Source organism: Hylobates moloch, unplaced genomic scaffold (assembly GCF_009828535.3).
Source record: "Hylobates moloch isolate HMO894 unplaced genomic scaffold, HMol_V3 SCAFFOLD_1, whole genome shotgun sequence".
In the NCBI taxonomy this organism is placed as follows: Eukaryota; Metazoa; Chordata; class Mammalia; order Primates; family Hylobatidae; genus Hylobates; species Hylobates moloch.
The window spans coordinates 138535303-138544936 of record NW_026652276.1 but is presented as its reverse complement, the minus strand read 5'-3'; the positions used below and the strand labels follow the sequence as shown (position 1 = coordinate 138544936).

General features: G+C 47.6%; 1 protein-coding gene across 2 annotated transcripts in view; it reads right to left on the bottom strand.

Annotated features, from left to right (window-relative positions):
- The window catches only part of NOD1 (nucleotide binding oligomerization domain containing 1), a 55105-nt gene extending 51981 nt beyond the window's left edge, over nucleotides 1-3124 (bottom strand). For both annotated transcript variants that reach the window (XM_032758408.2, XM_032758409.2), the window contains exon 1: nucleotides 2946-3124. The gene's annotated coding sequence lies outside the window, so the exon portion shown is untranslated. The remainder of the gene's footprint in view (nucleotides 1-2945) is intronic.
- Between the last annotated feature and the right edge of the window lie 6510 nt (nucleotides 3125-9634).

The window sequence follows — 9634 nt, the reverse complement described above, 5'->3', positions numbered from 1 at the left end:
AAACACCGCATGTTCTCACTCATAGGTGGGAATTGAACAATGAGAACTCATGGACACAGGAAGGGGAACATCACACTCCGGGGACTGTTGTGGGGTGGGGGGAGGGGGGAGGGACAGCATTAGGAGATATACCTAATGCTAAATGACAAGTTAATGGGTACAGGAAATCAACATGGCACATGGATACATATGTAACAAACCTGCACATTGTGCACATGTACCCTAAAACCTAAAGTATAATTAAAAAAAAAAAGAGTTTTTCCAGAAACCAGGTCAGACGTTTTGGGTAAATCAAAGGAGGCCCTTTGTGTGACATGCAACTGACTGTCCCTAGAAGATAAAAGAAAATGAGACTTCTGAAAACTTGCAAAATACCTAGAGCCTCTGCATGACAAAAATTCAGCAAAGTACACATTTTAGCTTTTCTAATTTCTTCTTGCCTAAAAAAATCCCCCCAATAATAAGAATGATAGAAGAAACTAGTAACTTAAACCTTAAATCCTACGTTCATATCTTAGATTTTGAACAAATATTGAATCCTTTTCTTTGAATAAGAGATAAGACTTTGATAGTCTTGCGTAAGCAAATATCGGTGATCACACATACACTAGAAAAACACTTGATCTTTATGCCTATATTACTTACTGTTTCTATTTCTGATGTCTAATCTAAACAGCACTGCTGTTAGGATCAAAGTGACCATCCATGATGCACAGAGCATGTACCAGAGTAAAGTTCCAGCTGGGACGCAGGCATCAGCAATTGTAGAATTTGGGTTCTCCCTTCCTCAGATCCCTGGCTGTCCTTGGTCATTGAAGAAAGATTCACTGCCCCTAGGCCAAGAGTCAGGAACAAAACAGGAACACCAAGGGTATGGTCTGAGGATGTCGTCAGCAGGCAGCAACGTACATGTGTGTGCACGTACACTAATTCTGAGACGCTGTGCACAGCCCAGCTTTCTTGGAAAGCCATTTAAAAGATATATATGTGGCAACAGAGGGGAGGAAGTCTCAAGATTAGGAACAGCTTTTGTGTGTGTGTGTGTGTGTCAAAATATTCATTCCTATCACATGCAGTAAAACTGTATTCCAGAGCCATTAATACGCCCTGGGGGACTGAGGGGATTTGCAGCCTAAAATTCCAGACTTAAAGCCCGCTAAGGCCCTGAGCGGGGCAGCAGGGCAGGAGAAGGAATGGAGCGTTGAAGGGGACATTTTATAGACATTCTCCCTCATAGTGGCTGTACTAAGTAAACAATTAACGGGCACAAACTGCCACTCCAGTGTCTAATAACTACCCCTGCCAGAGCACCTGCCAGCGCCACCACCTTTCAGGTGTGTGATGCACATCATCTCGCTGAACTATGCTAGCCTCAGGAGAGAGTTGCTCTTTATTTTACAGGTGGGAAAACAGGGGTTTGCAGAGGTCAAGGAACTTGCCCAAAATCACAGCATAGAAATGACAGAATCCGAGTTTGGACCCAGATTTGATGGGTTCCAAAGTGTGAACTTATTTCTCCACTCCACAAAAATAAAACCTACTCGTCTTACAATCTTTGAAAGACCCCTCTTCTACCACACTGCTGTTTGTTTTAAACACAGCTTGCTTATCTGTCTGGCATATTCCGTAGAAGTCTGTACTTTGTCAATGCCTGGTTTGCCTGGATTTCAGCTACCTGGCCCCTAGCATCTACACCTGGGTGAGAACAGGGAATCCACTCCTCTCTAAGATGCATTGTGGAGTTACTCTTTTACTCTTCCCTGAAAGTGATAGTTCAATCTTCAACAGGGGCTTTGAGGGAGAACAAACTCGACCCTTTGGCAAGCACGACTTCAGGCTTCACCTTTTTTTTTTTTTTTTTTTTTTTTTTACGGAGTTTCGCTCTTGTTGCCCAGGCTGGAGCGCGACAGCGCAAGCTCGGCTCACTGCAACCTCTGCCTCCTGGGTTCAAGCAATTCTCCTGCTTCAGCCTGCCGAGTAGCTGGGATTACAGGCATGCGCCACCAGGCCCGGTTAATTTCTTTTTGTTTGTTTGTTTGTTTTTTAGTAGAGACAGTTTCACCATGTTGGGCCAGGCTGGTCTCGAACTCTCGACCTCAGGTGATCCGCCCGCCTTGGCCTCCCAAAGTGCTAGGATTACAGGCGTGAGCCACCGCGCCCAGCCCTGGCTTCACCCTTAAAGCAGAAAGGCCAGAAGTCATCAAGGCCATGGGCTTACTAGCTTCCCCAGACTTAATTTCAAACATCAACAACTGAAACGTTTCCTAGAATGCAGAGCCAATGAGACATCAACATCTGTCATTTCCTATGTTTTTCACAATGTGCCAAAGCAACTGAGCACATTGGAGGCTTTTTTGAATGTGATACTCGGGCGACCTTGCCAAGCATTGTCTCATTTCCTTACTTTGTGGAGCATGAAACCCAAGGGAAGTTCCCACCCTGTCTCCAGGACCAAGCAGGACACTGGGAGCTGCTGTCCCGTCTGCAGGCGGGACTCCATGAAGGCCCCTGTCTGCCCTTCCAGCCTTTGGTCACAAACCCTCCAACGCTGGCTGCACACCGGAATCACTTGGGGAGCTTTTAAAAGATACGCAGGCCTGGGTCTGACTCCGTGAGATTCTAATGGAATTGATCTAGGGTTCAACCTGGACATCCGGATTTTAAAAGCTCCCCAGGTGGTTCTAAGCTGCTGGCACGATTGAGAACCCCTGCCTTCGACCACAGTGGGATAAACGATTCCGCTGACGGTGAAGTTCATCCCTCTCAACTTTCGCTACATGCTTCAAACTCGCGGGTTTCTCCGCTTGGTTCCATCCAGAGCTCCTCCAGAGCCGCGCTGCGTTCCGCCCGCACGCAGATCCCGCCTCCCTGCGCCTCCTCGCTCGCAGCGCCCAGGACCCCAGAAAGCGTCTGCCCCGCGCGAATCCCCAGTCGCTGGGACTTACTTGGCCACCAGGTTTACAGACTTCGCAGCCGCTGAGAGCTAGAGAAGAGCCGGGAGAGCGCCGTGGTCCGGGGGCGCCGGGGCCGGGAAGCGGCGTGGCCCGGGAGGTCGCTGCTCCCGCAGTAGCGCGAGGGAGGGGCAGGACCTGGGCGGCCGCCTCGCGGGCCCGGAACGGGAACTGGCCGCGACTACAGCCGCAGCCGCGCCCCTCTGTCGGCGCGCCCAAGAGCCTGCCCGCTGCTGGGAGAGGCCGCGGTCGGGCAGGGGCGGTCAAGGCAGGGTCCCATGATGCTGCCATTCGCCCGGGTCTGGCGCCGGGGGGCGAGAGAAGCTGCGCGCAGAGTGGCGCCCGGTGCGAGAGGGTGAGCCCCCGATGCCACCGCGCAGGGCCTAGTGGACAGGCCCAAGTTCGCCCAGAGGTGACACACTTGGGAATTTGTGGTGCCATCGTGCCAGGCCCCTCCTCCTAAAAGTGCCTACCCAGCGCCTGCAACCAGAGCCAACGCCTGGACATGATAGGGAAACTCTTGTTAAAACGCAACACCTGGTCCTGATGAAATGGAGCTTGGCGTAATCAAATTTTAATTACACTGCATACATTTCAATTTATACTTTTTTAAAAATCTAAGCTTTTCTTCCTATCCTTAAATTTGTTCTTGGCAGCGCACATTTTATGTTTTATGCATATGCTGTAATAATAAGTTGTAAAAGAGTTTTTAACATGCTAATAAATGTCCCCAATAAAATAGTTTTAAAACGTTTTGAATGGGGAACGTGTCCATAAGGGATATCATGCTACAGAAAGTTGTCACTTATTCACACTGAAGAAGTACATTCAATCATATAGCCACTAATGCTTGTGAGTATTAAAATTCCCATCAGAGGCTGCCCTCTGAGAAACAGAAAGTATGTTCTTAAATCAAAAGTGAAACTGCAAACTAAAGTTGATAGGATCAAATGTGCCAACTTGTGTCAGGCCTCTGAGCCCAAGCCTGCATGTATACATCCAGATGGCCTGAAGCAACTGAGGAATCACAAAGGTAGTGAAAATGGCTGGTTCCTGCCTTAACTGATGCCATTACCTTGTGAAATTCCTTCTCCTGGCTCAGAAGCTCCCCCACTGAGCACCTTGTAGACCCCCACTCCCCCCGGCCCCGCCCTTGCCCACCAGAGAACAACCCCTTTTGACTGTAATTTTCCACTACCCACACAAATCCTATAAAACTGCCCCACCCTTAACTCCCTTTGCTGACTCTTTTCGGACTCAGCCCACCTGCACCCAGGTGAAATAAACAGCTTTATTGCTCACGCAAAGCCTTTTGGTGGTCTCTTCACATGGACACATGTGACATTTGGTGCCAAAGACCCAGGACAGGAGGACTCCTTCAGGAGACCAGTCCCCTGTCCTCACCCTCACTCCGTGAGGAGATCCACCTATGACCTCGGGTCCTCAGACCAAACAGCCCAAGGAACATCTCACCAATTTCAAGTCGGGTAAGCAGTCTTTTCACTGTTGTCTCCAGCCTCTCTCACTACCCTTCAATCTCCCTCTATTTCCAATTCCAGTTCTTTTTCCTCTCTAGTAGAGACAAAGGAGACATATTTTATCCATGGACCCAAAACTCCAGCTCCAGTCACGGACTCGGGAAGATAGTCTTCCCTTGGTGTTTAATCACTGCAGGGACACCTGCCTGATTATTCACCTACATTTCATTGGTGTCTGATCACCGCGGGATGCCTGCCTTGGTCATTCACCCCCATTCCCTTGGTGGCAAGTCAATTGCCGGGTCGCCTGCTTTGGCTGCTCACCACCCCCCTTCTCTGTGTCTCTACTCTCTTTTCTCTGGGCTTGCCTCCTTCACCGTGGGCAACCTTCCACCCTCCATTCCCCCTTCTTCTCCCTTAGCCTGTGTTCTCAAGAACTTAAAACCTCTTCAACTCACACCTGACCTAAAACCTAAATGCCTTATTTTCTTCTGCAATACCATTTGACCCCAATACAAACTTAACAGTGGTTCCAAATAGCCAGAAAACAGCACTTTCAATTTCTCCATCTTACACGATCTAGATAATTCTTGTCGTAAAATGGGCAAATAGTCTGAGGTGCCTGATGTCCAGGCATTCTTTTACACATTGGTCCCTTCCTAATCTCTGCTCCCAATGTGACGCGTCCCAAATCTTCTTTCTCTCCTGTCTGTTCCTTCTGTCTCCAACCCAAGCTCTGAGTCCTGTGAATCCTCCTTTTCTATGGACCCATCTAACCTCTCCCCTCCTCCCCAGGCTGCTCCTCGCCAGGCCAAGCCAGGTCCCAATTCTTCCTCAGCCTCCGCTCCCCCACCCTTAATCCTTCTGTCACCTCCCCTCCTCACACCCGGTCCAGCTTACAGTTTTGTTCCGCAACTAGCCCTCCCCCACCTACCCAACAATTTCCTCAAGCTTAATGCTCCTTTTTCTTTACCCAACCTCTTCCAAATCAATTAGCGTTTAGGCTTTTTTTCATCAAATATGAAAACACAGCCCAGTCCATGGCTTGTTTGGCAACAACCTTAGACACTTTATAGCCCTAGACCCTGAAAGGTCAGGAGGCCTTCTTATTCTCAATATGCATTTTATCACCCAATCCACTCCTAACATTACATAAAGCTCCAAAAATTAGAATTCGGCCCTCAAACCCCACAAAAGGAATTAATCAACCTCACCTTCAAGGTGTACAATAATAGAAAGGAGGCAGCCAGATAGCAATGCATTTCTGAGTTACAATTACTTGCCTCTGCTGTAAGACAAAACCCAGCCACACCTCCAGTACACAAGAACATCAGAATGCCTAAGCCACAGTGGTCAAGCATTCCTACAGGACCTCCTCCATCAGGATCTTGCTTCAAGTGCCAGGAATCTGGCCACTGGGCCAAGGAATGTGTGCAGCCTGGGATTCCTCCCAAGCTGTGTCCCATCTGTGCAGGACCCCACTGGAAATCAGACTGTCCAACTCGCCCGGCAGCCACTGCCAGAGCCCCTGGAACTCTGGCCCAAGGCTCTCTGACTGACTCCTTCACAAATCTTCTCGGACTGACGCTGCCCGATCACCTCAGAAACCTCCTGGACCATCACAGATGCTCTGAGTAACTCTTACAGTGGAGGGTAAGTCCTTCCCCTTCTTAATTAATATGGAGGCTACCCATTCCACATTACCTTCTTTACAAAGGCCTGTTTCCTTTGCCTCCATAAATGTTATGGGTATTGACGGCCAGCCTTCTAAACCTCTTAAAACTTCCCAATTCTGGTGCCAACTTGGACAACATTCTTTTATGCACTCCTGTTTAGTTATCCCCACCTGCCCAGTTCCCTTATTAGGTCAAGACATTTTAACTAAATTATCTGCTTCCCTGACTATTCCTAGGCTACAGCTATACCTCACTGCTGCCCTTTTTCCCAGTTCAAACTTCCTTTGCATCCTCCTCTCGTATCTCCCCACCTTAACCCGCAAGTATAAGACACCTCTACTCCCTCCTTGGCAACTGATCACGCACCCCATACCATCCTATTAAAACCTAATCACCCTTACCCTGCTCAACGCCAGTATCCCATCCCACAGCACACTTTAAAAGGATTAAAGCCTGTTATCACTCACCTGTTACAGCATGGCCTTTTAAATCCTATAAACTCTCCTTAGAATTCCCCCATTTTACCTGTCCAAAAACCGGACAAGCCTTACAGGTTAGTTCAGGATCTGCACCTTATCAACCAAATTGTCTTGCCTATCCACCCCGTGGTGCCAAACCCATATACCCTCCTATCCTCAATACCTCCCTCCACAACCCCTCCATAACCCATTATTCTGTTCTGGATCTCAAACATGCTTTCTTTACTATTCCTTTGCACCCTTCATCCCAACCTCTCTTTGCTTTCACTTGGACTGATCCTGACATCCATCAGCCTCAGCAACTTACCTGGGCTGTACTGCCACAAGGTTTCATGGACAGCCCCCATTGCTTCAGTCAAGCCCAAATTTCTTCCTCATCCATTACCTATCTTGGCATAATTCTTCATGAAAAAACACGTACTCTCTCTGCTGATCCTGACCAGCTAATCTCCCAAACCCCAGCCACTTCTGCAAAACAACAACTCCTTTCCTTCATAGGCATGGTTAGGTACTTCCGCCTTTGGATACCTAGTTTTACCATCCTGACTAAATCATTATATAAACTTACAAAAGCAAACCTGGCTGACCCCATTAATCCTAAATCCTTTCCCCACTCCTCTTTCCATTCCTTAAAAAACAGCCCTAAAAGCTGCTCCCACACTAGCTCTCCCTAACTCATCCCAACCCTTTTTTCATTACACGCAGCCGAAGTGCAGGGCTGTGTGGTCAGAATTCTTACATGAGAGCTGGGACTGTGCCCTGTAGCCTTTCTGTCCAAACAACTTAACCCTACTGTTTTAGGCTAGCCCCCATTATTCCTGATGCCACACCTGACCCCCATGACTGTATCTCTCTAATCCACCTGGCATTCACTCTATTTCCCCATATTTCCTTCTTTCCTGTTCCTCACCTTGATCACACTTGGTTTATTGATGGCAGTTCCACCAGGCCTAATTGCCATTCACCAGCAAAGGCAGGCTATGCTATAGTAGTATCTTCCACATCTATCCTTGAGGCTACTGCTCCGCCCTGCTCCCCTACCTCTCAGCAAGCCAGACTCATTGCCTTAACTCGAGCCCTCACTCTTGCAAAAGGACTACACATCAATATTTATACTGTCTCTAAATATGCCTTCCATATCCTGCACCACCATGCTGTTATATAGGCGGAAAAAGGTTCCCTCACTATGCAAAGGTCCTCCATCATTAATGCCTCTTTAATAAAAACCCTTCTCAAGGCCGCTTTACTTCCAAAGAAAGCTGGAGTCATTCACTGCAAGGGCCATCAAAAGACTCAGATCCCATCACTCAGGGCAATGCTTATGCTGATAAGGTAGCTAAAGAAGCAGCTAGAGTTCCAACTTCTGTCCCTCATGGCCAGTTTTTATCCTTCTCGTCGGTCACTCCCACCTACTGTCCCACTGAAACTTCCACTTATCAGTCTCCTCCCACACAAGGCAAATGGTTCTAGGACCAAGAAAAATATCTCCTTCCAGCTTCACAGGCCCATTCTATTGTGTCATCATTTCATAACCTCTTCCATGTAGGTTACAAGCCGCTAGCCGGTCTCTTAAAACCTCTCATTTCCTTTCCATCGTAAAAATCTATCCTCAGAAAATCACTTCTCAGTGTTCCATCTACTATTCTATTTATCCTCAGGGATTTCTCAGGCCCCCTCCCTTCCCTACACATCAAGCTCGAGAATTTGCTGCTGCCCAGGACTGACAAATTGGCTTCACTCACATTCCCCAAGTCAGAAAACTAAAATACCTCTTGGTCTGGGTAAACACTTTCACTAGATAGGTAGAGGCCTTTCCCACAGGGTCTGAGAAGGCCACTGCGGTCATTTCTTCCCTTCTGTCAGACATAATTCCTCGGTTTGGCCTTCCCACCTCTATACAGTCCAATAACAGACCAGCCTTTATTAGTCAAATCACCCAAGCAGTTTCTCAGGTTCTTGATATTCAGTAAAACCTTCAATACCCCTTACCGTTCTCAATCTTCAGGAAAGGTAAAACGGACTAATGGTCTTTTAAAAACGCACCTCACCAAGCTCAGCCTCCAACTTAAAAAGGACCGGACAATACTTTTACCACTTGCCCTTCTCAGAATTTGGGCCTGTCCTTGGGATGCTACAGGGTACAGCCCATTTGAGCTCCTGTATGGACGCTCCTTTTTATTAGGCCCCAGTCTCATTCCAGACACCAGCCCAACTTGAACTGCACGCCAAAAACTTGGACAGAGCCTAAAACCTTGCCAACCAAGCAAGTAATTATGCTGATCCCCTTTGGGCACTCTCTAATCAGATGTCCTGGGTCCTCCCAATTCTTAGTCCTTTAATACCTGTTTTTCTCCTCTCATTTGGACCTTGTGTCTTCTATTTAGTTTTTCAATTCATACAAAATTGCATCCAGGCCATCACCAATCATTCTATAAGACAAATGCTCGTTTTAACAGCCTTACCACAAAATCTTCCTTCAGCTTAATATCTCCCACTCTAGGTTCCCACACTGCCCCTAATCCCACTAGAAGCAGCCCTGAGAAACATCGTTCATTATCTCTCCATACCACCCCCTAAAATGTTCACTGCCCCAACACTTCAACACTATTTTGTTTTATTTTTCTTATTAATATAAAAAGACAGAAATGCAGGCCTCCGAGCCCAAGCCTGCACGTATACATCCAGATGGCCTGAAGCAACTGGAGAATCACAAAAGAAAGGAAAATGTCTGGTTCCTGCCTTAACTGATGACGTTACCTTATGAAATTCTTTCTCCTGGCTCAGAAGCTCCCCCACCAAGCACCTTGTGACCCCTGCCCATGCCCACCAGAGAACAACTCCCCTTGACTGTAATTTTCCACTACCCACCCAAATCCTATAAAACTGTCCCACCCCTAACTCCCTTTGCTGACTCTCTTTTTGGACTCAGCCCACCTGCACCCAGGTGATTAAAAAAATTCATTGCTCGCACAAAGCGTGTTTGGTGGTCTCTTAACACGGACGTGCATGACAGTAAGAACCAGAATTATGGCTAGGATGTGTGAACCCCA